The sequence below is a fragment of the Protopterus annectens genome, chromosome 14.part0 (genome assembly GCF_019279795.1).
Source record: "Protopterus annectens isolate FY-2018-M chromosome 14.part0, PAN1.0, whole genome shotgun sequence".
In the NCBI taxonomy this organism is placed as follows: domain Eukaryota; kingdom Metazoa; phylum Chordata; order Ceratodontiformes; family Protopteridae; genus Protopterus; species Protopterus annectens.
In genome coordinates this window covers 861015481-861039680 of record NC_056748.1, presented here as the reverse complement: position 1 = coordinate 861039680, position 24200 = coordinate 861015481, and the positions used below count along the sequence as shown (strand labels likewise).

General features: G+C 35.3%; 1 protein-coding gene across 1 annotated transcript in view; it reads left to right on the top strand.

Moving 5' to 3' along the window:
* LOC122789302 (broad substrate specificity ATP-binding cassette transporter ABCG2-like) overlaps positions 1-24200 on the top strand; it is a 707388-nt gene that overhangs the window by 385402 nt on the left and 297786 nt on the right. The window lies entirely within an intron of this gene.

Sequence of the window (24200 nt, the reverse complement as noted above, 5' to 3'; positions counted from 1 at the left end):
CACTAGATTTGCAACTGGCACAGCATACAGGACACACCACTGTTATAACTGAAATCTGCTAGGGTGGCTAGAATTACCAGTACAACCAGCTCATAGTAGCCCATAAAGTTCTCAACCATCCCGAAAATACACCTGCACGTAAAAACATCATCAGCCCCTATAGTAACCTGAGGCCACTTTGCTTATCTAATAGATTGCTGGTTCAAACATTCAAAACCAACAACTCTGCTGGGGACTCTGTTTGCCAACTGTGTTGGCAAAACTTGGAACTCACTTCCATCAGATTTTACTCTAGAATCCTCTCTAACTCAATTCAAAAAAGACTCAAGCAATATGTTAAAGCACACTGGCTATGTCCTTGTACTAATCCTGACTAGCTCCTTCTCTATACTTTAAGTACTATGTCATAATTGTTTTAGTCTCCATACTTTTAAAGTTTAAAAAAAAAGGAGAGATTCTATAACTTGCTTGTTCTATTAGAGTCTGTAAACTGTGTGTAACATGTAATTATTTTGTGACTTTACTGTACGTTTTCCCTTGGAGCTTTTCTCCTCGGCCTCCACTGAAAATGGACATGTATCCAGTCTGACTATCCTAGTCAAGAAATATAAAATAAATAAATATAAATAAATATTTCAGAAATTCTATGAAACTCTGTATAAAGCAGAGAAACATTGAATTGAGAAGGTACAAATGGAAATGTTTAAGGAAGAATTAAATATGCCGAGGCTAAAGGGAGAGAGGGCTCAATTACTAACAGTTAGGATAGTAGGAGATGAGATATAAATGGTGATGTATAACCAATCTACAGGAAAGTCCCTGGGATTAGATGATATTCCTGTGGAAGTTTGGAAGGTAGGATGGAAAGAAAAACTGATGAAGATCTGGAAAGTTTTGTTTAACAGTATTTTAAGAGAAGTACCAACATCCTGGAAGAAAGCGGTAGTAGCTGTATTACCTAAAGAGGGTAAATATCCATCAGATCCAGCTTCATACAGGCTCATTTCAATACTAAATCATGATTGTAAAGTGTTTATGTCTATAGTGACTAAAAGAATGGCAAACGCGATGCCAAAATTGATAGATATGGATCAATGTGGTTTTGTGGAGGGGAGACAAACATTTGACAACATAAACAGAAGAGTGATGATTCAGAGGGAAGCAGAATGTGAGAAAATACCACTATTGATGATGGGTCTGGTGCAGAGAAAGCATTTGATGGAGTAAGCTGGTATTCTATGAGCAGAGCAGTGGAAGCATTTGCATTCCCTGATAAAATTATAAAGTTAATTAGGAGGATATATGAAGGATCAAAGGCGAAAATTAGTGTGTGGGGTTCTCTCTTACAATCTTTGCTTGAGCAGACTAGCCAGGCAGAGGTCTCCTCCCTCCACTTTATTTGCATTATATTTAGAGCTATTGGCAAAGAAAATAAGGAACTCAGAAGTTCAAGGATATAATTGGTATGGTAGTCAGGAAAAGCTGGCTCTGTTTGCAGATGACATTACTTTATACCTGACAAAACCAGAAGGAGACATTATAGTGTTATGGAACATATTGAGACAGTTTCAAACCTTGTCAAGATACAAAATTAATGAAGCAAAAACAAATGCAATAGCAGTAAATTAGATACCCACATACAAACTGGTTCAACAGTGTCCAGATTTATGGATTTATAATAAAATGAAGTATTTAGGAATATGGATTAAAAATAATACTGGTGTGGCAGCTAAGGACATGTGGGAAGATACTAAAAAGATAATGCAAAAACAAACAGAAGCTCTGTTATATGGATATTTATAGTAAGATTCAAGGAGTTAAAATGTTTGTCCCTTTAGTCTTACATACTGGTCAGGCATATTTTTATCAACCAGAAGAGAAGTTGTGGATAACAATTAATAAAGATTTGAGGCAGTTTATCTGGGAGGAGAAGACAGCAAGCATCAAGTGGGCTAAGCTTGTTCTTCCCATAGTTGAAAGGGTATTACAGAGCAACACAGTTAAGACTCCTATACATAGCACAAGCAGCAAACTATAATTCAAAGTGGAAAGAGATGATGATGAAACAGGGAAGGCTCAAATAACAGGGAGAGACTGGAATTTTGGATGCAGGCCTTTAAGGAGAACAATAATAATCATACAGAATATTATATTCATAAAGCAGCAGAAGGTTTCTAGGAATTAAGGCAACATGGGAATGGAGAAAGGAGATTTTTGCTAATAGGGATGACTGCAATTAGGGATATAAACAGTATGCAAGAGGGGGTGGGACTGTATCGGACAAAACTGGCAAAGGAACCAAGGTACTGGGATCAAATAACTAGAGACGGAAAGGTAATAGAATGGCAAGATGCCAAGAACTTATTTGGACTGCAGTCTAAAGATGTCCTTCTCTATCAAGGCTTGATAATACAGGTAAAGAGAAAGAAATAGGGGGCTCCTAAACAAAAGACCAGCACTGGTAGAGTTTTTATTAGAATTTTGAACAGAAGTTGCCATTAAGAAAGGAATAATTAGTAGAGCATATAAAATATTGCATGATAACTACAAGAATCAGTCAGAGGAGGATAGGAAGGACTGGGAAGAGAGAGATTAGATAAGCAATTTACAAAGAAACAATGGAGGGTGTGATGAAAGGAGATACTGCCAGCCCAGCTAGCTGGAAATTTGTAAATTATGTGTCAGTGGTGAATATCGAAATGATTTATACAAGATGCTTGTGTTACATATGTATTAGAACTGTATGTCATGTGTATATCAAACTGCTTATATAGATGTGTGTGTGTGTGTGTGTGTGTGTGTGTGTGTGTGTGTGTGTGTGTGTGTGTGTGTGTGTGTTGAAAAGGGTATTTGCAGAGTGCTGTTTGAAATGTAGCCAGAGTGTACTCTACTGAAAGAGAACAGAAATGTACATGCAATACTGTAACAGTTTAAATATATATATTTTAACACTGGAAACTGGAATACAGGAGGTTAACATCAGAAAAAATAACTGAAATTAAATTACTTTACGGCTAGGCCATAAAAGATGGTATCTTTCAGTTTTCAGTGCAGCAAGAGACACAATGTCTGTACTAGGAAACTTTCTGCATTGTCTTTGGGGGGGTGAAGTAATTACTAGTCTTGAAAACATGAAGTAATGCAGTTATTTTATTACTTCCAGCATCTGCCAGAGATCTGAGGAGAAGCCCTTGTCTGTATATTTTTAGAGGTAGATGCTAAGTACTGCCAGCTTCATCAATGGTTGTTTGGCCTGGGAACTAGCAGTCAGATGATAAGAAATGATGTCATTCTGCAAGTTATCCCAGCAGTAATATTTGAGATATTAATTTGAGAAGTCTTAGTGAGACAGAACATTCTATATTCTGTCTTGGACCTGACAACAACTAGAAGATCCATACCATATCTGCCTTGCTCTATTAACAAATTTTTAGGTTATAGTAATTATCTTAGATACAGTCAGGAATATAATAAAGCTTAGTTTAGATGTTTTTTCTTTATATGAGACTGTCCTGCAATGTTGTTTTAAATGTTTCCTGTGGTTTTGAACTCTGTCACTGTGAATATATATCTAGTATTAATAACACAATAGGCAGTCCAAAACCAAGTAACTGACCAAAACACAAATGATGAAAGCTCTGCTTAAGTAAATGTGAATAAAAGGGCTACATTTTTTAACTGTGTGGTCATCTTTGTCAATGTCTTTTTGGTCTCGAGCAGTGTTGCCCAGTCTTTCTTGTATATATCTAGTATTGTCGTGTTCTTTTATTATTTATTATTAAATATATTTAAACTTTTCATTGTGGCTGTTCTGTGTATAGATGTTTAAGCTTTGAGAGAACTTGCATATTTATTTGGTGACACTGTGTGGGCCACTCGTAATAGCCTTGTTCTTGGTCAAACTACCATTTGTGTTACTATCAACATTACACAGTAAGATTGGACACCCTTTGTTAAGGGCCTTAACATAGCTGGCAGGAGTGACTGGTGGCAGCAAAAACTACCTTATAGTCTGGGCAGAAGGGGGCATACCAAGTAAACCTGTGCCAGCCTTTTCTAGGTGTGTGTGTGTGTGTGTGTGTGTGTGTGTGTGTGTGTGTGTGTGTGTGTGTGTGTGTGTGTGTGTGTGTAAAGCAAACCTCAGGGTGTGTCAGCTACTTGGGCAGGGATATGAAGCACTGTTTGGACAGAGAGCGTGCTGGGGGGGGGTCTTAGCTTGGTTACTCAACTGAGATCTCAACTCTGTAGCTGTGCCGGGAAATCTTATTGGGGATATGAAGAAAGCTAGAGGAACCAGCCCCAGACTGACTCTGGTCCGTATGTGCTCTTTAGGGAAATTGCACTTGATGCAGAGAGCTGCTTCTGGAAATTCTGTGTGTACTTATCATCCTTCTAGTCTGGCAGTGAGGATTGAGGCTCCTTGATTACTGGCCAAGTGGAGAGTCATCACAGGGGATATATGTATGTCTCCCAAATATGCAACAAAATTTAGAAGATTTTGGATCTTTGCCTGGAAGTGCTTACATAGGTATTTTTTATACCCCAAGTAGACTTCAAAGAATTTTTCCTCAGGTAGACAGCAAATGTTGGAGGTGTGATGGGGCAGAAAGAATTAACTGGGAACATATTTTCTGGGATTGTAATGAGTTGGTAGACTTTAAAGATTCCCTGCAGCCTGTTCTGTCAGAGATGCTGGGTGAGCAAGTTGGAGTGACTAAGGAAGTGATTTTTTGAGCTATGATACAAACTCGGAATTGCCTAGACATAGTAAAGCCTTGCTGAATCTAATTATGATGGCTGCCAAAAAAGTAATTACTAAAATATGGAAATCGAAGTGTAAACCAACTTTACTTGAAGTAGGGAAGGTAGTAGCAGAGTTAAAACAACTGGAACTGGGATCTTTAGAAAAGGGTATGAGCAAATTACATAGGAAAAATGGGAACTGTGAGATCAGTACATGCAGAGGAGGAATGAGATTTAAAAGAAGGCAAGATTTGAATGAGCTATGTAATGATTGAATGACAGTGACTGGATATGTTAAAATTGATGTATAATGCGTACAGCTAGAGTTGTCGCACAGTTTGGAATGTGTAATGTTTGCAACCGAGTTTGTGGTGTTGTGGTTTATTGTCATTTATATAAATGTAACCTGGTCCATGTCATATATGATAATTTAATAAAGATGTTTGTTTTAAAAATATTAGTAAAATGTTAGATTTCACTTTGTTTCTTAAACTTTATTTACAGAATGTTAGAAGTCATATTGGAGGTATTTCATAACCACTTTTTTTCTCATTTTTGCAAGGATAGATGCATCTAATAATTAATACCTGTTTAATGGACATTATAGTTTTACAATTAAAAATGTAAATATATTGAATCTTTGAATATCAAGAGTTAGTGCAAACAGTGCATTGGTTTCAGGTATTTGAAAGCCATTCCAAAAGGAGCATGTGGGCCTCAGGGTTTTTCTTAGTAGTGGTGATTCAGTGAGAAGCTGTTTAGTGCAGATATCATCACTGTCCATCTCAAGGACTTAGGAGTATATAGTTGTCCCCCTCTTGAGGCCGGGGGGTTTGCAGTGGATTAATTTACCATCCCATGTCAAGAGATACTAGTATATGCCTTCACTCCATTCCTGCAAATGTCAAGGAAGAAGAAACAAAATTTGATTCCGTTACTTTATTGGCTAGGAGAGGTTTAGTTTGAATTGCTCAGGTTCCTGGTAATTCAGGGAATTTGCCCACTTTTGCCAAAAAGGGTCTACTACATTACATCAATAGAACTAATTGCTGGCAGTCAAATCATCTCCCACAAAAGGTCAATAAACCAAATGCAGACACACTACCATGCATGCTTTGAAAAAGAACATTGGTGCATGCAGTTTCCAACAAAAAAATAAACATCATTTCTTAGCTGTTTGGCTATGAAAGTAACTTAGCCTCTGCTCTTTTGATCAGTTAAGCATCTGACTTTGCAAGAGTAATTTGCATTTGTGTGAAATAAGTTGAAATACTTGTGGCTATTGTTTGCATGAAATAGAGTTAAAATTACATAGCTCTCAACTGTCCCTGAATTTGAGTCATATTTGTGGCTTGTTCCTCATATTATTTGGCAGTCATTATGTATTGTAGTTATTAAATAATAAACATTTGAGTTTTAGACTTCATGTCCTTCAGCAAATGCATGCTAATGAAAAAAACAATCTGAGTTTCAAACGTCATGTGCTTCAGCAAATGCATGCTAATGAAAAAAAAGGTTATTCAGGCAACTTTTTAAATATAAATGCTAAATCTGTCTCTGTTCCTGTGCCCTTGTCCCTCATTATTTTTGAATTTGTCCATGATTCTTGTACTAAGCAATTGAGAAGTATTATTTTTTATAACAATCAGATGAGGTGTACATAGCAAAGTGGTTATAACTGCTGAGTAGTGATGAGGGCTGTTTGTGGATGAAAGTAGCTTACCCTCTTGTTTGCTTAGTTTAAACAGTCTGTCATTGCAGGATTGGTGTTCATGTGTGTGAAATTCACTGTGTTATCAATTGTTTATTTTTACCTCAGTGAGACATCTGAGGTGAACACTGTCAAGTTAACAGTATGGGGAAAATTCCTGGGTTATGGGAGCTATTTGTGAATGAGAATGATTGACTCTGTCGATCATGATCCAGTAAAATAGTCATTAGTCTGGCTTTGCAGGACTAGTTAGCATTTGTTTCATGCAAATTGTAATACTTTGATGTGACATTTTTTATCACAGTTGGACATTTGAGGTATACACAGCCAAGTGGTTGTAACTGATGTATATGGATGCCGGTGGATTAGAATGACAGCATTTTGAAAAGTCTTAAATTGTCAAGGAGAGTATAAAAGAACATGATCATTTACACATGTTCAAAAAATTTTGTGTGGTGAGACCCACTTAATTCTGAGCTGCATGGACAATCTTTTTATACACCCTTGGCTGTTAGAGTTCCCTGTAATTCAGACAGATATAGTGGATCCAGGGCCTGGGTGTGCTTATATAGTTAGTGTGATGTAATGTCATGTGTTGACTCTGGGTAAATCCTTCTTGGAGATGAGGAGCTTTTGAAAAAATGCCACGTTTTGGTTAGTCAGGAGGAAAATTCTATGTGATAACACTTAATTGAGCCATAATTAGGGTGGGGAGAGGGGCCTGCTCCAGGGGCAAGATGATAGGGGCACACGGTTATCATCTGCTACTGGTGGAGTGCAAAACTGACTTTAATAAATTTAATGCAACTACGGCATTTACAATTATGGCTGAAGCACTCACTGTGTTTGTTACCTTAGTAGCAAACAAGCAAGCAGTTTGCTGTAGTTTTAGAAGAGGTTAAAAGCTTATTTTTGTAGTCTTCAAGTCTAAGAAATCTATGCAATGTTTTTTGTACTGCAGCTCTCAAATGAGGGTGTACCAGTGTGGGGATCTGCACAGTATACCTGATGACCAAGCTACAGTATTGCTTGCCAAATGATGCAACAAGAACATAATTTTTAACAATATCTTTTCAAAGAGGTTGTCCAAAATCAGATTGCAAATTTCAGATTGGTAAGCATATCTGTCTTGTATAACTTACTAAAACAAATAATAGCATGTTTATTCAGTTAAGGAAATATGGCAGATAGACTTACTAGGTCAGGAGTAATACCTCTTTGTTAAAGTGATGTCAAGTTTTTGAAATCTGAGCAGATCACAACATCTCAATCAATGGTTAATAGTTCAGATGTTGTTTTTCTTGACCTAACAACTACCTTCAACACCGTAACATGTTCTGATATTTTAGACAGCCTGATAAATTTAAACTAAGCATAGAATTGTTATTTGGGCTTATGAATGGTGCTGAGGAAGGAAGTTCAAAATCTGTCAGAGAGAAACTTTAAAGAAATCAAGTGTCATAAATGAAATGCTTCAGTTCAGTGGTCAGGATTATTTAACCTCACTTAAACTCAGGTTGTCTGAATCATTGTAAGGACTTTATCCTTATACCATTGGAACTATCATTGACATATTTAAATATCCAGAAGTTTATACTGTCTGCACTGACCTGCAGTTTGCAAATCCCACATCAGAACTACCATAGAAACTGCCCCTTTGCCTGAGATTGGCTTGGAGTATGGCATTAAAACTATTGTATATGCTAGTTCATCAGCCGCTTGACTTTCAGTCAATAAAGAAAGATGACTAAGGGCATCATTAGTGCTCAACACTTGACAGTGATGAATGGAGTTTGGCATATGGACTGGTCAAAAGCCTTGTCTTTAAATCCTAGGCAGGTGCATGAAAAGCATAAGGAAAATTCTAGGAGGTCAGGTCTAAATTCATCCTTGGTTGTTCTTCAAAGTTTACTTCACCTGCTGGGGTCTTTAGTCCCTTAGCCTGAAGATTACTATCCATACTTCTCCTCTACAGATGGACATTTGGTTGATCCAGAGTGGTTCAGGCACATACTCTGGGGTTTAAGGACTTTGGTGCAGATCTCATTTCCTCTTATTCATTTAGGCAAGCTGACTTCCTTGAAATGAGCAAAAAGTGGACCGGTTAATATTTGGTGGCATGCTCCTGAATCTGTACTCCAGCATAGGAGAATCTTCTTTGTGTCATCCCAGAAAGTATAGTTAATTTTTGGTCAAGAATTGGGACAGCTTCCCCAGTCTCTTTCCTTCCTTTTGGTGCCCTCCCCAGCCTTCTGTTTCTGTGCTAATCCTTGATATTTTGTTGCATAGAAGATAAGTGTGTGTGTACTTGAAGACAGACATCAGCAGTTAGATGAACTTCAACCATCAGGGTCTACACTGACCTGTACTCTACCATGCCACACGTGAAACCCATATTTAGGCAAAATTTGCTTTGTTCTATTTAAGTATAGGTCCTATGTTTTTCCCCTGTCTCGTGTATAAGAAGGTAGTAGGGCCTTAAATGCTAGCTGGATGAGGCCTTCTCCATCTGTCTATAGATTTTCAGTGGTGCCCAAGTCTGAAAGGCTGGCTGTCTCTGTGCTAGGTACTTGAATATGGGAGTGAGTACTTCTTTCTTATCTCCTTTCCTGTTGAACACTTCTTTGTAAAAGCTGTAAAACCATTGAAATTCACCCTGGACTGGCCACAGTTACCTTTTTGCTTCTCTTAGTAGTGTCTTAATGCTAACTTTCAAAAGAAAGAAGAACATTGGGTTATTCATGGGTTAATCGTAGATGATTACTAAGCTTGCTGCCTTTGTGGGCCATTTTAAGCATATCCAATTTTCCTTTTTTTCTTGAATTAATGTATCCCATTTGGTTAGAGATTGGCCTTACCTGTACCTTAGTTGAACCCTAATGAGAATAACTGGGATGATACGATAGATAATTTGAAGGCAGCCATGCATAGGATAAAGCATTTAGGAGATGCCTCTGTCCATTAGTTGTACAAAAAGCAGACCTGGAGTAAATTTTATTTTTCCCATCCGTAGATCCTGGTTGTACTTGAATATGGATAATGATGAACTTTGATTTTTGTGGATGAGGAGTCTGTTCCAGAGCAGCAATATCCCCTGTGAGATGTATCTGTTCCTCAAAACTGTTCTCTTGATGTTGCAGAAGATAAGATCCGTAGACCAGGTATTTCTCATGCCATTTGACTTGCTGGTGTTTAGTAAATCCATCAGTACTCAGTCAGAGAATGCCTTGTAAGACAGACTTAGGTCACCTCTTAGCAGTCTTTAGGATACTGATTATAGTGACAGGGCTTTGAAATGGTCCATGTAGAACATGTTGTTTAGGCCTTGTATCCTTTTAGTAAGGTATTTCTGTTGGCATTCCATTTGTTGCATTCTTCTATTGGAGGCTGTTGTTAGGGATGTTATGTCTTCTATCCTGAGGTTCTTCAGCAAATTAATTTATTTTATTTTCTTGTCATATGACATCCCAATGGAGATTATTACTCTTGTTCCAATACGAATATTGTCTGCCATTAAGTAGCTTTTGCCACATATTATAGGTGATATTTTACTTTCAGTCATCCAGACTAATTGTAAAGCTTGCCAGGGAAGTATACTGCTTAATATGTAAATGGACCCTACTCAATAAATGAGGGATACATCCGGTTAAGCATGTGTCATGCCAGCTGGTACTTTTAATGGACTTTTATGAATTTGGTTGAGCTGTTTACTTTGACACTGGTTCTGTTTAGATGAAGCAGTTCAAAGAGTATAGGATCATTCACTGCCCAAATGGCATAGCAAAGATCACTCCAGAGAAACCTGCATGAGACTGAGTGGAGTAATAGATCTTTCACTTTAAAAGAGTAGCTAACATTTTTAAGAACTGAAATATTTTTCTGTGGTGAAATGTCATGGTCTGTCAAGTGGTTTAGATATTTAACAATGTACATTTTGAAGGGGGATCATATTCAATGACTGGCCTGATAAAGGAGGAATTAAGTGGCAGTATAACTTCTTTCAACCTTGAGGCAATTGTAAAGCTGAACTGGTGCAAATCCATTATCTCAAGTCTCCAAGGAGATATGTATAGCAATTAAGAAAACAAACAAATAAAAGCTTTTGCAAATGCTTCATCAAACATTTAACATAATCACCATGTACTACCATATAAATGTATTATGTACACAACATGTGATCAAAGCTAAAAGCAACCATTGGTACAAAGAATTTTTTTAAAACCACAATCCATTCAACTGATTTAATACATCAGCAACAGTATCATTTGACAATATAAATCAGAAATGAAGTCATTGTTTGTTAGTTACATTAGACCCAAACTTGCGTATGGAATAACAATATGGAAACCCTGTAAGAAAACAAGCATGAGTAAACTGGAAGGAGTACAGCGGAGATGTACCAAGGGCATCCATGGATGTGAAAATGTAAGTTATTATGAAAGACTAAAATATCTGAACTTTTACAGTGTCTCTTACAGATATTTAAGAAGAGATCTTATTCAGGTATATAGGGCATTTAGAAGCAACTACCTCTGGGAATGTTTGTTATCAAAAAGTAGTAGAGAATCATCAGACAACCTATGTAGAAGATTCTATAGGAATGAGAAGTGTACTAATTTATTCTCTGAGAGAGCAGCTGATGCATGGAATAGACTACCAAATTATATCAAAGGAAGCACTATTTTAGATATTTTTAAGAAGAGCCTGGACATTTATTAAGAAAACAACTGTTTTGGTATATTCGCAGTCTTAGAAGGGCATTAATGCACATGCTTGATATATTTGTATGTATATATGTATGTATGTGTAATAAACTGTTACACACATCTCCTTGGTGACTTGAGTTGATTTTCTGTCATATTTTGCTGCTTATTTGGTGGACTCATCTTTACCCTTAGAGTGTCCATTGGTGTTGGCGTTTCCATTGTTATAAGGCTGACTATGTCATTGTTTATTATTTCAGCTGGAATATATTCCATTATATTTCAAATAATATTAGAGAGACTAATAAACCAGTAATTCCCAGGTCAGTAGAAGAAACACATTTTTTAAGTACACAACAGCCATTCTTCACATTTCAGGAATGTAGCAAAAGAAGATCTGCAGGTTGAAGTGCCGATAGAGAGGTTTTAGTCGATCGGACTTTGTGTTGATCAGCAGTCATCAAAACTTTTGTCAGGATCCATGAAATTGGTATTTTATTAATGTTGGAATGTGCCAAAATGGTCCAGGGTGATTTCAGAGGGGAAGGAGTGAGAGAGAAGGGGGCAGAGGAAAGAGTGTTTGAAGTGAATATGGAAGACAGTTTGTCTGCAACATTGTTAGCAACGCCCTTGGGCTCAGAGAAGGAGGTACCAGTGGAGAAAAGCTCAGTGTAGAATTGGTTACTTCTAAGCTTTGTCATACGGTTGAAGACAGCCTTATTCTTGTCTTTTGAATTGTTTGTAAACCTAACTTCATAGTCAACCTTCCACTTCCTTAAAGTAAAGGAGAGGGCCTCGCCATTTTTAAATCTTTTTAAAAGTAATGAAGTGATAGATGACCAGGGTGTCTTTGTATTATAGAATGTATTAATGTGGGGGTTCCACCATATGAGTTAATTTTAAACTTGCCATTATGTCTGAGTCGGATGGGTACAGATGTCTCAATATACCAGCCTAAGAGAGAGACTAAAATGTAAAGAATTAAGCAATAGCCTCAGGTACAAAGTCTTCAGGGAAGTGACACCATCTGTGATCATGAAGAAGATTAGTAGATACGAAGTAAAACACTTTGAAATAATCCCCCAATGTATAGCATTATTATGGCACTGTGAAACAGGTTTTCAGGGAGAATGTCACAGTGAGAGTATCATATTTGACTGGACCTGGTGTAACACATGTGGTGGTACAGTTAGAAGATACATTAGCAAGAACAAGATCTATAAAACTGACACCTCTGGTAGGTGCATGGAGGGGGCAATTTGTTCAGAATCATTGGCTTTTATGAAATCTAGAAACCTATGGGTATGTTTTATGTCAGTAGTATACATTTTCTAGTTTGTGTAGATAGTTGAAGTCACTCATCGGAAGGATACTTGGTTTGAAATAGTTAATGGTTTGCATGTTTTGTCTGGGCCATAGATGGCTGTAATTGGATATAAGGTGATAATTAAGTATTACTAGGACTTCAGCCAACTGTTTATCAGCTACTTTAAGGCTCTTAACAAAGGGTGTCCAGTCTTACTGTGCAATGTTAATATTGATCCAAATGGTAGTTTGACCAAGAGCAAGGCTATTGGGAGTGGCCCACACAGTGTCACCATATAAATATGCAAATACTCTCAGAGCTTAAATATGTCTCACAACTATCAGCTGCAATGAAAGGTTTAAATATATTTAATAATAAATAATAAAAGAACAAGAAAAGACTCAGTAAATAATCAGTTACATCAGAGTTGAAAATCGCAGGAAATGCTAAAAACAACATTGCAGGACAGTTGCAAATAAAAAAGAAAACATCTAAGGTGTACTTTACTATATTTCTGTCTGCATCTAAGAGAAATTACTGTACTCTAGTTTAACTAACTTACAGGGGCCAAGCAAGACAGATGTGATGAGTGGGTCATCCAGCTAATGCTGCCAGGTCAGAGACAAAATACAAAATGCACTACGTCTCTCAGAGAGTTGCTAAATTCATATCTCAAATATTGATACTGGGATACTTGCAGCATGACATCACTTCTTGTCATGTGACTATCCCAGGTGAAAAACCCCACTGCAGCTGGTAGCATTTAGCTTCTCTCTGTGAAACTACATGAACAAGGACTTCTCTTAGATCTAAGGCAAATGGTGGAAGTCATAAAATAATTTGTATTCTTGCACATTTAAAGACAATACCAAAAACTTCTAGTTCTAGACATTATGTCTCCTGTTGCACTGAAACCATCTTTTATGGTGCAGTTATAAAACAATTTAATTTCAACAATTTTTCTGAAGTTTTGCAAATTAACCTGTTATGTGCCAGTTCCCACTGCTAAAATATCTACATTTACACAGTTACAATAGTTTATATACATTTCTGTTCTCGTCCAGTATGGTACACTGTGGATACATCTTTAAGCTGAGTACTCTGCAACATATCTCTTCAGCAAACATCAGTACAGACCATCTTATATGACACACAGTTCTAATACTTTTGTAACATAAGCATATGAATCATGTTGACAGTCACAAATGACACATAACCATTTGCAAAATTCCAGACAGCTGTGCTGGCAGTATCTCCCTCTGCCACACTTGTTTATAAATCATATTAATATTCACAAATGATATATCATTGTTTACAAAATTACAGATAGCTAGGCTGACAATTTCCTTTTGTGACACTGCCTTTCTACTAAACCCCACTGGAGTCCCACAAGGATCCATCTTAGGTCCCCTACTTTTTAACATATTTGCTAACAATCTATGTACTGCCTTTACTAGTGGAACACTCATACAATATGCAGATGATTCTACTATAATCTGCACTTCTCCTACACTAACCCAACAACTCCCCTCTGATATACAACAAACCTTTTCTGCTGTTGAGTCCTGGCTCACTGACTGCCAGCTATACCTTAACTAAAAAAGTAAAGCTGCTTCTTTTTCAACCATAAAACTGCAGTAATCTGAATATTTGATAGGCAAACTGGAAACTTTGGTATCCATGTTAAGTTGTGTTTTATTAGCAATATATACAGTTGTAGTTGTACACTTGTCTTTATTTTTATTTATAGTTTTAATAGTTTAGTTTATGGAAAGGAAGGATTCAAAAAATGTAGAATGTTGAGATAGTGTTGGAGGAATGCATTAGAGCCTTATAATTAAATTAATTTGGTGGATAAATGTGTCATATAATTTCAAAAGAAATCTTTAAATACACAGTATGGCTAGTTTTAATCTATTATCTGTTAATATGAATGGATTAAATATTGGCAACAAAAGGTCATTATTAATGAGATATCTAAAATTAAAGGAGACATTATATTCTTGCAAGAGACTCACTTGTTACGTTAAGATGTACAGTATTTAAATAACTTAGGTTACAAAATGTTATCATCTGCGTCTTTATAATGCTTTCTTAATAATCCCAAAGGAATGCATACATTTGTAATAATGTAATAGAATGGCAAACTATACACTAGCTGGTTTTTACTGGATTCCTGGAATAGGTGCAAGAGTAGCTAAAGATCATTTAAACTTACTACAAAGTTATTGGAAGGGCAGTTTAATTTTAGCAGGACATATAACTGCATATCTAGTGTAGAAGATACAAGTGAACAGAAGAAAGCTAAAATAGTGGCATCAGCTAAAGCACTAAATAGATGGATTAGTAATAATAATTTATTTGATTTACTATTAAAAGCAGAAAATGGGTCATTGTTCTTCACTCATTATTCTGATACACATGGGATGCAAACTAGAATTGATAGGATTTATGCCTCTATAGATATTAAAGTGAATTATATTAAAACTATTCCTTGCCCTTTATTTGATTGTAAAGCACTAAGTATTAATATATTAATGGATATAAGGAAATTTCAGATTATTTACAGAGTCCCCAGTATATGAGTTACCTTAAAGAACAAATTGCATTTTTTTTTTCTTTGAATGATAATGCTTAGGTTAGTAAAGTCATACCATGGGACTCCTTAAAAATGCATGTTAAAGACAGAATGGGAAGATAGACAAGTAAGAATATGAAAGAGTGGGATAAAGAGTTTTAGAAATACAAGATGAAATGCACAAAGTGAGGTTTGAACAACAAAGAAATTAGATAATACTGAAGTCATTAAAAATTAATGACAAAATATCAGTTTTAATGCATAAAGTGGAGAGAGTTTTAGGGAAAAAAAAATTGCACAGCTAAGCAATGGCTCCAAAAATCTACATAGATTATCAAATAGAAGTAAGATGTTAAGCCAAAAGGGACAAATTAATAATATCCAAAATCCTCACACTACATACTTCAGAAATAGAGGGAATGGTTAATATTTTTAAAAAGTTCCACGAGGATCTTAATAAAGATAAAAATAATCCTGATGATGACAAAATTGACAAGTATTTAAATAAAAATGTTACTAATAAACTTAATGGCCAATAAATATCTTTCTTGAATAAGCCCATTACCCTGATAGAAGTTAAAGAAGCTTTAAAAATGGAAAATGATAAAGCTCCAAGGTTAATAAGGAATTATATAGTTTGTTTCTGTTAAATAATTTAGAATTACTGAGTGATGTTTTCAGCATAATTCAGAGTGACAAAATAATTCCTCCCTCATGAAAATGTTTTGTAATCTCACATATACTTAAACAAGGAAACAATAATAAGTTAATTTCCTCATATAGACCTGTTTCATTATTAAATATCAACTATAAAATATTTGCTTCCATTTTCATTACAAGATTGAGATATAGTAGATAAATTAATAAAGCTCAAACAGGATTTACAGTCAATAGATTTATAGTCAGCAGATTAAAGTATGATAATAAAAAAGGGTAGTAACTTATCTTAGATTTAGCAAAAGGAATGAACAAGAAATTGACTCTAATTAGCTTAGGTATTGAGAAAGCTTTTGATTGTTTAGATTGGAACTACTTGTTTAAAACTTTACAAGTGTTTGCATTTCCAGAACAATTTATTGGAATATTAAAAAACCTATATAGAGACTCAAAGCATATGTTAAAATTGGATTTTACATTTCTCAAGGATTCACTTTAAACAAAGGCACAAAGCAAGGGTGTCCATTGCCACCTCTACTATTTGCTTTAGTTATCAAACTCTTAGCTAACAGTATAAGAAGCAGCGAAAAAATGATTGATTCTCAGTTAACAGAGATTGTTAATCTAAAATGCAGCTTTTTGCAGATGATATTTTACTAACTATAGGGGCCGTCAACTTTCTCATCTATTTCTTTGACTGAATAAGTTTAAAAAAGAGAAGTATAACTGATGAAAGCTAATAATAATAAAACAGACACTTTAGTGTTAAATCATTTACTAGATAGTAAGTTTAAGATAAGTATAACTGGAAAGGAAAAGCGCAAAAATATTTAGGAATAAAAATCTATCAAGATGTGAATAAGATTATATGTGTATATATTGTATTTAATATCTTTAATAAATGACAAAAACTTTTAAAGAAAGTGGAAACAAATGGTAACTTCATTGTTATGGTATCCTAAAAAGCTGAGAAATGCTTATAGAAATCATATAAGATTATGGAAGTATAGTGGTATTAGCTTCTCAATTGTAGAATCTTATTATTTTGCTGCAAATTTTAACATAAGCAGGTTATAAGAAATGATTATAAGTTTAAGTATGATAAACTAGAAATAGGTAACAATCCTTTTATCTAGTTAATAAAATTTACCTCAGACTCAGCATATATGGAATCAGAACATTTTTTAAAATTCCATTAATATCAAAATGGAAATTTTTGTGCTTTCCCATTGCACACACCTCTAGATTTAAGGAAATTCAGAGCAATGTTAAAATGTACTTATTAAAAAGGAATGGATTAGTATTATGGTCTGATTGCTTTAAAATAGGAAAAACTATGTCTCCAGCATATTTGATAAAAGAATACAAGTTGGATGAATCTGCTAACCAGTTAGTATTGTCCATCAATAAGAAATTAAATTAATTTGCAGATTATATGAGTGAAGAAGAACAGAACACTACTCCCCCTTTATATGAATGCTATCATCAACAATAGAAGGAACCTGGCCTATGCTATATAAGTTAATTACAAATAATAATGTTGATGCAAAATGTTGGAACTTTTTAGATAGTAGTGTATTGAGTGACCCAGTAGATGGTAAGAATAAAACTGTGTTACTTAAATCAGTTATTCAAACTTCAAGTTTATACTGGAAAATGTTTATGTGGAAATACATACATAGACTGTTTGTTACTCCCTATAAAATCTTTAAGTTTAGTAAAATGACTTTTTCAGTTTGTTTGATATGTAGTAAATATGTAAAAGCTGGCAGGGCACACATTTTATGAATTATGAAAAATTAAATGTATATTGATTTATATTGGGAAAAGATCAGTATTTTTAAGGGGTTGTGGTCTGATAATTTTTCTTTAACAATATCATTAATACTAATGAATGTTCCACTTCCTGTATATGTAAAAGCCAAAGAGCAAATAATGTTTTGGGCTTTCTTGGCAGTTACTGAAAAAGTTATTACAAAAAACTGGAAATCAAACTCAGTTCCTATGTTCAAAGAATTTTTAAATTTAGCAGCAATACTACAGTGGATATAAAAAGTTTGCACACTCCTGTTAAAATGCCAGGTTTGTTGAAGCACCTTTTGCTTTAATGACAGCATTCAGTCTTCTTGGGTGCACACCTGCCATCAATTAAAGAGACTCTAATTAACCCCAAATAAAGTTCAGTTGTCCTGGTAGGATTTTCCTGACATTTACTCAGTTGCCTGCTACAACAAATGCCATGGTTCACAGAGAGCTTACAAAGCATTAAAGGGATCTCATTGTTGAAAGGTATCAGTCAGGAGAAGGTTACAAAACACTTTTCCACAGCATTGGCTATACTATGGAACACAGTGAAGACAATTATCAAAAAGTGGAGAAAGTATGGGACAACAGTGATGTTACAAAGAACTGGACGTCCTTCCAAAATTGATGCAAAGACAACACAAAAATTGGTCAGGGAGGCTGCCAAGAGACCTACAACAACACTGAAGGAGCTGCAGGAATTTCTGGCAAGTACTGGTTGTGTACTACATGTGACAACAGTCTCCTGTATTCTCCATATGTCTGGACTATGGGGTAGGGTTGCAAGACAAAAACCTTTTCTTACACAGAAAAACATCCAGGCCCAGCTAAAATTTGTAAAACAATACATAAAGTCTCCCAAAAGCATGTGGAAAATGTGTTATGGTCTGATTAGACCAAGGTTGAACTTTTTGGCCAAATTCCAAAAGGTACGTTTGGCGCAAAAACAACACTTTGCATCACCAAAAGAGCACCATCCCCACGATGAAGCATGGTGGTAGTAGTATCATGCTTTGGGATTGCTTTTCTTCAGCTGGACCTGGGGCTTTAGTCAAGGTGGAGGGAATTATGAACAGTTTCAAATACCAGTCACTTTTGGCCCAAAACGTTCAGGCATCTGCTAGAAAGATGAAGAGGAATTTCACCTTTCAACACAATGACCCCAAGCATACATCGAAATCAACAAAAGAATAGCTTCACCAAAAGAAAATTAAAGTTTTAGAATGGCCCAGCCAGAGCCTAGACCTAAATCCAATAGAAAATCTGTGGGGTGACCTGAAGAGGGCTGTGCACAAGAGATGCTCTCGCAATCTGCCAGATTTGGAGCATTTGTGCAAGGAAGAGTAGGCAAATATTGCCAAGTCAAGATGTGCCATGCTGATAGACTCCTACCCAAGAAGACCGAATGCTGTAATTAAATCAAAAAGTGCTTCAACAAAGTTTTAGTTTAAGGGTGTGCACACACAGAAAGTATTAGTTTAAGGGTGTGCACACTTATGCAACCAGCGTATTGTACATTTTTTATTTTTTATATTTTTCCCCTAACAGATTTGTTTGTTTTTCAGTTGAATTGCACAGGTTATAGGTCACATTAAAGGTGGGAAACGTTTTGAAATTATTTATTGTGGTCTCATTTTTTATATCACAAAAACCTGGCATTTTTACAGAGGTGTGTAAACTTTTAATATCCACTATATGTAACATTGAAAAATAAGTCATCAGAATAAAATCCAAAAATCATACTAAGACTTTTAGTGGTTATGATAACTTTGAAATGTTATTGAAATATAAAGACTCTAAAAGTGTTAATTGTATAAGATTGTCTTGATGATTCAATGTATTCCTGTCATGGTATAATAATGCATGATGTTGAGTTTCTTCCTTTCTGTGTATATAGTGTAAATATAATAAAATGAATAAACATTTTGTTATTAAAAAAAAAAAAGACTGCCAAGTGACTATGGACCATAGATGGTGTATGGGCCCTATTAAATTGCTGAGCATTTCAAAGTTTGAATGTCATATGGTCAATACCATATAATCGAACTTTGAAAAGTTCGAAGGTGAAAGGGAACTGCTCCATACATGCAGAATGGGAAAATTTCCTTTTCTACACTGAAGTGCAGTCTCGGAGTTGGTATATGTAAGTATGTGGGGTGTGGAGGGTGCGGGGGGGCTTCCTCCCCTGCTCAGAGCATTAAGGTAAATTTTTTTCCCTTTTTTATTATATATTCGAGGTTTCAAGTTTCACTCATATGTTGTCGAACATATGATGTTCGAAATTTTGAAGCTTTGAATATATAGTATAGATTCATTGTATATATGTACGTATATAGTTATATATATAAAATGGTAATGGGATCAAAGGTTGTATATTATGTCATGCTTCATTTAGGTCCTTTTTTTCTTTTATAACTAAAGAGCCTGTGAACTGTTTTATTTAACTTTCTAGCAGAATCTGTTAAATTTCCCTTAGCTTGCCATGTGTGCTTCCTTCAGCTTTGTCTTAAACTATTCTCTTTTCGGCACACCTGTTTTCTTATACTTCCTGGATGTCATAATTTTGTCATTTGTCTTCATTGTTAACCATTTTTTGAGCTCATTTTCCATAACATTGTTTGGATGATTTGCTTTATACAAATGAGTTTTGTTTCGGTAAGTGCAGTTTTTATCCTTGGTTCTTATACCCCTTTTCATCTTGTATCATTCCTTTGCATTTATTTATTTATTTCCACTTGTTTACCACAGTAGTCCAGCTGAGCTTAAAGCTCATTTTCAGTGGAGTCCTGAGGAGGAAAAGCTCCAACAATAGAGAAATATGTAATGCAAATAAAATGTAACACAATTACATACTGATCTTCTAGCATGTTTCTTATGAAAAGAGAAAGTAGTATAAGATTGCAAATTAGAAAGATGCGAATCAAGATACAAGATTATACAAATGGAGGTAAATCTCATAAGTTTTATAATTACAAATATGCAGATTAGGTTCAAGCATTATATTGGGAGGTTGCACTTTGCTGTACAATGCTGTTTGAAAGAGTAGAAGTCAGTGTAGTCCTTGATATATTACGGGAGAGGAGGCCACTAAAGGTGGAGGGTGAAAATGGTGGCAGTTAAGTGATATACATCAGCAATATTTGGCAAGAAGCAGAACTGTAGAGGTACATATATTCCCTGTGCTTATATCTGTGTTAGCTTAGGCAGTGAGAAGAGAGGGTTGTTAAACTTTTATTCTATACAAAGGTACTGCCATTTGTTGAAGATATGTTTTACATTTTTTATAAATGTTTATGGGTTGTGCTACAGAATGCATAACCTGGAATATTAAAATATTTTGTGGTAGTGGAATATTGGTAATTGCTGTGATAGTTAATCTATTTAGTTACAGCTATTTTTTTTACATGCTGTTAAAGCCCTACTTGAAGGATATTTTTGTGCTAAATCTTGTAGTGCATGGCATTTTTCTGATTTGTTGACGATGTTATGGACTACTTTAAGTAGTTTAGCATTAGCGTGTTGTGAATTTCGAGCTAACCTAGTTTTTTTGCAGTGTACTGATGCGCAATGATGGGCTCTATATGGCAGGTTACCTGCAAGTTTTGCTTTTCAGTTTTATTTAGCTAACATTTGTTGAGGTTTGTCCAGATTGTAGAAGTATATAAAAGTAATGGGAGGAGTGTGTCTGCAATGAAAGGTAATGGCTGTTGTGCTGTGTGTGGTATGGATCTGCATAGCAACTCCACTTTCTAATTGGATAGTATGTAGTCAGTGTGTTTGTCAAACTTTAAGCCTTCATCCATGATTAGTCAATAGTTTTGCATGAATCCCTTCTGCATAGGTATATTAAAAGTTGTTACAGAGAATGGTCAATATCTGGATTGCTGAGTATTTGTTGCTGAATAGAATTAAGTTTGCTTTTTGTGTTTCAGTAGATTAGAGTTAATAATGTTAATAGCTGTTGTTTAAGGGTGTTAAAGAATTGTGTCATGTCAGAGTTCCTGTAAAATGGGTGTTTTGCATGTTAGGATTGTCATAGACCTATTGTACTTCATTGCCATATTTACTGTAGTGTGCATATTGTTGATTAAGAGAGGAAATAGTAAAGGTCCCCAAAGTGTCTTTATGGGACTCCCAGGATGATTGGATCCATAGAAGAGGAAACATTTAGCCACCTAAGTGATTGTGTTCTGTGGCTAAGATCGCTTTTAAAACAGCAAATTATATTTGTACTAAGCTTGTGCAGAAGGAGACAATGAGAGTACTGCATTTTTTGATAAGGCCAAGAAGAGAGGAGGGGCATGCTGTTTTGATTTGTATGCTTGATTTAATGAAGAAAATATAGCATGGATTTCTGTACTGTTATTAGGCCGAAGCCATGCTACTTATGAGAAAGCAAAGTATTCTTAGTCAAATACTCCAGGATTTATTTGTATGTATGTGTGTGTATATATATATATATATATATATATATATATATATATATATATATATATATATATATATATATACACACACACACTTCTAGAATTTTTGAAATGTGCATTATTATTGCTGTAGGTGTGATGAGAATTGATAATGGGTAGGACAATAGCTGGGTCTGCTGTTCGTGAGAAAACAAGTAACATATTATCTTGAATTGTGATTTAGTTTTTAGCTTAAGAAGTACATTTTTAGTTGAGATTATTTAATAGATGCACGGTATAGGTTAAAGGTACTGTTAGGATGTTCTTTTTGAAGTATGTGTGTTTTTTTTCCAAAGTAGTGGAATAGCAGTGTAAGTAAAATGATTATAAAAGGCTATGACAAGGCTTAGCACTGTCTCATGAGTTAAGGTTAGGAAGTAGCTGTTTTACAGGTTTGGTTATCCTGTTTTATACTTTATCAGAGCATTCATGAGTTACTTTTGTATATTGTATGTTGAGATGTGAAGTAATTGAATTTATCTTTCTGTATAATTCCTTTTACAGTGTTATAAGCAGTTTTGTATTTTTTAAGGTTTTGTATAGAAGGGTCAGATTTCCAACTTTTCATTTGTTGTATATTAATGACATCAACTGTTTTTTATGTAGCATTAACCATGGGGCTGGTTTGTGGTGTTATTTATTTATTTATTTATTTATTGTAGTGGTTGTGATGCCCCTGCACTGGCCCAGTAATCAAGGAGTCTCAATCCTTACCACTGGCAACAGTGGGGAACGTACACACTGGGAAGATGACAAGTACACACACAGTAAAGTGCAATTTCCCTTAAGAGCACACAGAGATCACAGTCATTCTGGGACTGGTTTCTCCCTCTTTCTCCAATCCCCTTTAAGACTCTTCACTGGCACACCTATAGAGTTGAGATCTCAGTTGAGTGGCCAAGCCAAAACCTCCAGTACCCTCTCTGTCCAACCAATGCTTTGTGTCCCTGCCCAAGTAGCTGACACACACACTTTGAGATCTGACTGATACACACACACACACACACACACACACACACACACACCTGGGAAGGGCTGGCACAGGTTTGTTAGCTATGCCCCCTTCTGCCCAGACTATAAGGTAGTTCCGACTGCCACCAGCCAACTATTTATTAGCTACTTAAAGCTTTTAAGAAAGGGTGTCCAATCCTACTGTGTAATTTTATTATTATCCAAATGGTAGTCTGACCAAGAGCAAGGCTATTTAGGAGTGGCCTGTACAGTGTCACCATATAGATATGCAAGTACACTAAGAGCTTAAATATCTCTAAAACAGACCAGCCACAATTAAAAGGTTTAAATATATTTAATAATAAATAATAAAAGAACAAGACGGTACTAAGTATGTATTCACAGTGACTTCAGAGTTCAAAATCACAAGAAATATTTAAAACAGCATTGCAGTGCAGTCTCAAATAAATAAAGAAAACATCTAAGCTACACTTTACTATATTTGTATCTGAATCTAAAAGAGTTACTATGCCCTAAAAACTTACTTCAACACGCAGACAGAAGTGCAGAAGGTGGTGATGAGTAGATGTTTCCAAGTCAGAGATAAAATATAAAATGCACAGTCTCTCTCTCAGAGAGTTTAGTTCCCAAGGTAAACCCCTTTTGTCAGAAACTAACAGAATTTAACATCTCTGTGTGATGAAATATATTTCTCTCAGATGTTTGAAGACCCTGGAAGTCATAAAACAATAAAACACTTCTGCATCTCAAACCTAGTAATTACTTCTCTTCCAAGACCATACAAAAACGTCTAGCTGTAGACAGTGTGTCTGCTACTGAACTGAAACTGAGATATACATTTTATAGCACAATCATAAAACAATTTAATTTCAACTTATTTTCTTGAAGTTTTGCAAGTTAACCCTCTATGTTCTAGTTTCTACTGTTAAAACATATACATTTACACAATTACAATAGTTTATATACATTCCTAATCTAAGCCAGTAAGGCATGCTGTGGTCACATTTTAGATCAGTACTTTACACCTTTACACACACTTCTGTATGAATCATATCAACATTCACAAGTGACACAATTATTTACATAATTCCAGATAGCTGGGCTGGCAGTATTTCCTTTTGTGACAGTGGTGTTAAAAAATTAAGTATGCTAAGGAATGAATTGTTGAAAAGCTGTATTCACCTAAAGTAAGGTATTTAAGTGGAGCTGAATTACATTTGGATAATAGATTTCTAATTGCAGAGTCTAAGAGCCATTTCTT